Source organism: Megalops cyprinoides, chromosome 17 (genome assembly GCF_013368585.1).
Source record: "Megalops cyprinoides isolate fMegCyp1 chromosome 17, fMegCyp1.pri, whole genome shotgun sequence".
Lineage (NCBI taxonomy): Eukaryota > Metazoa > Chordata > Actinopteri > Elopiformes > Megalopidae > Megalops > Megalops cyprinoides.
In genome coordinates, this window is record NC_050599.1 from 13412189 (window position 1) to 13417973 (window position 5785).

Below are 5785 nucleotides of genomic sequence, written 5' to 3' on the forward strand. Positions count from 1 at the left end.
GCAAACCCTGCGCGCTGACTGAACAAGGGGCGGGTATTGCCCGAACACGTCACAAATTATATTCAGCGCAGGGTGGTGGTGGATGCAGTTAGTCGGTTTCCGGGAAGAGACCGCATAATGTCGGTTTTTGCGCAAAATTTCCAGAAGTTTTCAAGGGGGTCGTAATGAATGACGCCCTGGTTTTCTCTTCTTTTCCTGTCAAAACCCCCCACAACGTTATGGGGATCCACAATCCAAATAACTGAGATTATGAGAGATGTTTAGAACATTGTTATGTGCTCGCGTGTGTTTAGATCATGAGTAGTGTTTAAATCATGTATCTTAGCTACTTCTTGTGATTGGCATACTGTCTTACTTTATGAAGGGTACTGTTAAAACATTGAATAGTTAAGGGGGCTAGCGCTAAACAAAGAAAAACACACAATATCAATGAAAGCCGCGGCTAAATCGTAGTCTTATTCTGAGTGCTGAACACTTCATGTCCGTAGTAAAGTAGTTTGTTTGCAACGTGTTTTCCTAATGGCTGATATTATTGTTTTGTACTGATTACATCTGTCTGTGTATCTTTAAACAGCCAGATAGACACACATTCAAAAATGGATTTGTATTGGTAGCACACTTGATGGTAACAGCTGATTCCTATACAGAAGGTCTGTTTACATTATAAATGGAGATTGTCCAGTATATATTCTTAATAGTAGTCTCACAGATTGCTCGAATATCATGCTGTGGAAATGCACACAGTTCCATTGTTAAAATGTTGAGGCCAGTTTCTGTACTCCCTGAGGTAATCTGACGAAATCTGATGTAAAATACACAGAAGCACGTTTAGCTCTTGGGATCAGAATTGACCCCTTCACTAATCTTTAGTACACTATTTAATCTGCATGTGGAGGAGTCATACCTTTTTGGCATTGAGTCCAAATGTAAGCATAATTTCATTTGACAACAATCTGTTAAAATGTGAATCCTGGATTATATTGGGGTATCACACGTTTCAAAACACCAGGGGAAACTGCAAGTTCCCCTCTTCATCTCAAACGATGTGTTTAATTTTTTTTTTTTTTTTTTTTTTTTTTTTGCTGTCAGATGATGCCAGGTCAGCTTACACTACACATCTGAATTAACTAAGACCTTCCTGATCCTTTTGTGTAAAATGACAGACATCTGAAAATTTGTGCCCCTGACACAGAAATGGAGCAGAATATGCGTGATATGCTGAAGAGTCCAAATATATCCATGTGATGAGAAGCAAACCATCTGCCGCGCACGTGGAGCCGCAGATAATAGGATGAAACGGGGAAAAGCCCTCACGTGCCGCCTGCTTTCTGCTGGGGGAAAATCAGGCAAGTAGGTTAGTGACTCAGAGGGAAGAGAGGGCAAGCACTGACACACTCACTCTGCTCACATCTGTGCGTTCAAGCGGAGATATGACATTCAGTGTTGATCCTCAGATATCCTCCGTATTTGGGCTCAATATTTGATACCCAACACACTGCATATGCATGCATGTAGAAGATACATGTTAAGGAGTCTTAGGAATCTTAGAATTCCTGAAATGTGATTACAGAATGTGATTCCTTTGAATAACAGTTAACGGTGTCTGACATGAATGTTTCCTATAGTACATATTAAAACAATCCAGATCTGATTGCAAAAACAAGATGAAAAATTAATCTGTATAATCACATCATCCGGTAATAAATCGGAAATCTGCTCATATTGGATTACATATTCGAAATCAACAGTGGGCACAGATGTGTTGCTCACTTAATTCAGACAACTAATGTGCAAATGGCTTATGACTACTTGATTCTTTGTAAAATGCATTGTATTTTGGAAGCATCAGTTTTATGGACATAGTGTCATAAGAGCCCCATTGTTTCCAAATCCCTTAGTTTATTCCATTAACGTGAATGAACATCAAAAATTGACCTGGTTTTGCACTCACCATTAAACATCAATGGTGGCCTCTATTGGTCAACTTTGCTAATTACACTGGATTGAGGATATGGTGTGCATCCCTTTGTTGTTTCTGAAATGACATTTTCTACTATAATTTATTCAGTCATGGATCAATAACTTGTGAAACAATAACAACAATAGTAATAACTAAGAATGAATACCTATGTACAATAGAATGTATTAAGTTAATTTTGTGCATGCATGTTCACGCCAAACTGAATAAGGAGGTCAGTTCAACACATTTTGGACCACTGACTGAGAGCATTAGCGGCAACCTCTTAATCTCAGATCGTCAGTGCAAGAAACTTTAAATGCTCAATAATCTCTTTTCTTACATTTAAATCAGAAAATAAATGACACCAGATATAAGCACATCATTTCAATGCAATAGGATCTTTCACAGATGGAACAACTGTACCTTCATCCACTTTAAAATGAATACAGCACTGAAATAAATAATTGTCACTACTAATCCCGCCTCTCTTTGTCTCTCTTCCCCCGCCTCTCTTTCTCTCTCTTCCTGCACACAGACATACAAACAAACAAGCATGTGACCTATATTCCCATGCCATATGTCTGTATATATTCCATGTGACACATGTTTTTTTTTCTAAATTCACACAAAAAGTAAACATAGATGGGTTTGAAATTATCATCATTAAAATTAAGAAATCAAAAGAAAACATCAGAAATATTATCACAAATCTATTGTAAGGGATATATATATCACATATTGTTGTGATTTTCTGAGTATGTGCTTTTATTTTTTAAAGGCAGGAAATGTATTTTTGTATCTGGTGGGCAATTACAGAATCACTGTCTTTTTATTTATTTTTAAGCGTTTTATACAAAGAGATGTATGTGAAATACAGAGTGTGCTGCTTCTAAAAGAGGCGTTACATATAAAATGTGTGAATGGGATGAATGTGTGAATAAGATGATCTTTGATTGAGGTATCCCAATATTGGGCAAAGAAACAGTAAATACTACTAAAGTTTTGGCTTTTCTTTGGACACTTCATGCTTTCCACATGGGGCTTATGTTCAATTCTGCATTAATATAATATAATTAATATTGGTTCAGTAAATGAGCATGTGGGGGATTAGTTTGCCAGGGTCCACTGGAGGGAGGATGCATGCTGGGTCTGATTCGAGGTCACAAAGGAGAACAATTACTAAAGATTAGCAAAGGGTAGAGGGTTAAAGATTGCAGTTATAGATGATGGGTTTGTTGCATACCGTCCAAAGACATTATTAACAGTGAGAAAAAGCTAAAGACAAATTTTGTTCAGGAACAATGAACTGTTTCTTCTTCTGAAATATAATGTATACCATTGCTTCCATTTGGTCAATCCACCTGTGAGTGGACATAAATGAAATTTGTTTGATTGACCTATTGTTAGTTATATTTAAGTTAACATCATAACTGTATACAACAGATAATTTAACACATTGTCTACTCTTCAAGGTGTATATTTCCAAAGAATTTATCATCACTGATCATTAAAACAATTGAACTGTGAGCCTTTTAGTTTTACCTCTTACAAGTAATTTATCAAATATGTTATTGAAAATGAAATCTTACATCATGTGAACTTTGCAATGCAGTGGCAATGTCAGGTTATAAAATATGTTAATGTTCATTAAAAATAAAAAGTAAGTAGTTATTGAATGTTATGCATAGCTTTCAGTGGTTAATTGTGTTCATTTGTAAAGTGCAGTTTTGAATGACTGCCAGTCATACATTTTGTGCAATAAATATTGCAAATGCAGAAACGTCAACAGAAGCAGTTATGTACATTTTGCACCACAAGGTGGCAGCCCAACACTCCAATGTGATGTACTCAGTTTAGGTTTATGTCAAAATATGGGACATGAGCAACAGGTATAGTACTTTGCAGTAATTTGAGAGCTTATGTGAGGAATATATATATTAGAGGTTATCCTCCCAATTAGATGCAAGAAGCATCAGATTAGACATTCATTTATTTAAATAGGTGCTATGGATATGATCAAGCACAATTCTTGGCTGCGACTAGAGGAAACATCTGTAGAAATGATAATGTCCTTCATTCATTAAATGACCAACGAAGTGAGAAAAAAACTAGCCACAAAATAATGACAGTGCCTCATTTAAGCACTATAGCGTCAACGAGCAAAGTAGTCACTTCCCTGAGCTTTGCCTGTTCAGTTTTTGTTTTATTGACCTTTATGTGTTATGGTCACACATTTATCAAATGTCACTTTGTTGTTTTGGCATTTACGAGAAGTTCAATGGACCAGTTCAGTCCAGAAATACTGGATTAAGTATCAGGTTGGTGTATCGGGGAGGTGGAACAAACTCCAGACTCCAGACTCTACTGTCCAGCAAACAGGTCAGTGGAGTCACTGGCCATCTTCCATCCCAAACTGAAGCCCCATATTCAGCATTCAATATGGCACTGGTTGTTATAGCACTGTTCGATGGACTGACGCACGTGGTCAGATGTAGTCTCTTAGTTTCTGTATGTACTATTGTTCATGTGGTCTTAATTATATATATTTATGTACCGCTGCTTTCTAAGTCACTGCCAAATGACTAAATCTAAATGTTAATGCAAGTGATGGCATTTCATACACTGCAGACAAACAGACAAGTGAAACTGTTTTCGAAACATACCGTTTGGAATTCAGCACCCTGATCAGTCATAGTGAAGTCAAGATGAATGGCATTCCTTTCCTTCAGCTCTGTGCCTTAAACATGTAGAGGCAGGCAGCATGAGATGTGTGCAACCACCTTCAGTGTTATCAGACTATCTGTGTGAAGCAGAAAGGCACCGAGTCATAGAGACAGAATGTGAATGTATTTATTTATGAAACGCTAATGCAGCATGAGACTAAACGCTCCCTGACACTAAATGCTGACTCACTGGATATCTAAGCATGGTCCCTGCCTTTTGATGTGCATTATTTATTCCAAACAGGGAGCAATATAAGATAGTCAAAAGTGTGGGCTATCGGAATATCATAAAAAGGAAACAGATATGCATATTCAGTTGAGGCAATTTGAAAACAGTCAACAGCTTTCCAAATGCAGGATTAAACAAATTATATGCAAATATGATCCACCACAGTAATGTTTACAGTGGGACTCAACACAATTCACTGAAAGGATTAGCCATGCTGTACTGCATTCTGTATGAACATATTTAAATCAGCAATCAGTTATAAGTAATTACACTGGCATACATTCTATTTCAGATTCACCATATTTAAAGCAAAATATGATGAAGAATAAATGAATGACGTTTCCTCCAAAAGCTTTATTTTTACAAGCAATGTAATGCAACTTAGTACAATATCAGTTTAATTATTCTATGTGGCACTTTGTCAGACACTGAAATGTCATCTGTTTCAATGACAGTAAATCAATTTCAATTATGTTTTAATCGTCATTGTAAAATACAATTCAGAAATATGAATCCCTTTAGATTCTCTTTCATGCCACCTTAAAATGTTGAAATAGGCCTACTGTTTCACAACCAAACCATTCAAATGACAACATTGCGTAGAGCACACAGCACATTTAATTGGGAGGGCTACATTCTGCGTCATATGGAAACACACACATTACAAGAGAGAGTTCTTTCCCTGGCGACACGCAGACACACGCCCAACTTCAGCTCCGTCCATACCCTAAGCTCTGGATAGAGTCCTCGCCTTGCCCTTTCCCGCTGGAGTGGCTAGACGGGCCACATTCCAGCGAGAGAATCTCGCGGGACTCTCCTTTTGAAATATCGCGGAGTTTCCCTGCTGTTTTGTATATGTGTGGCAGTCAGAGT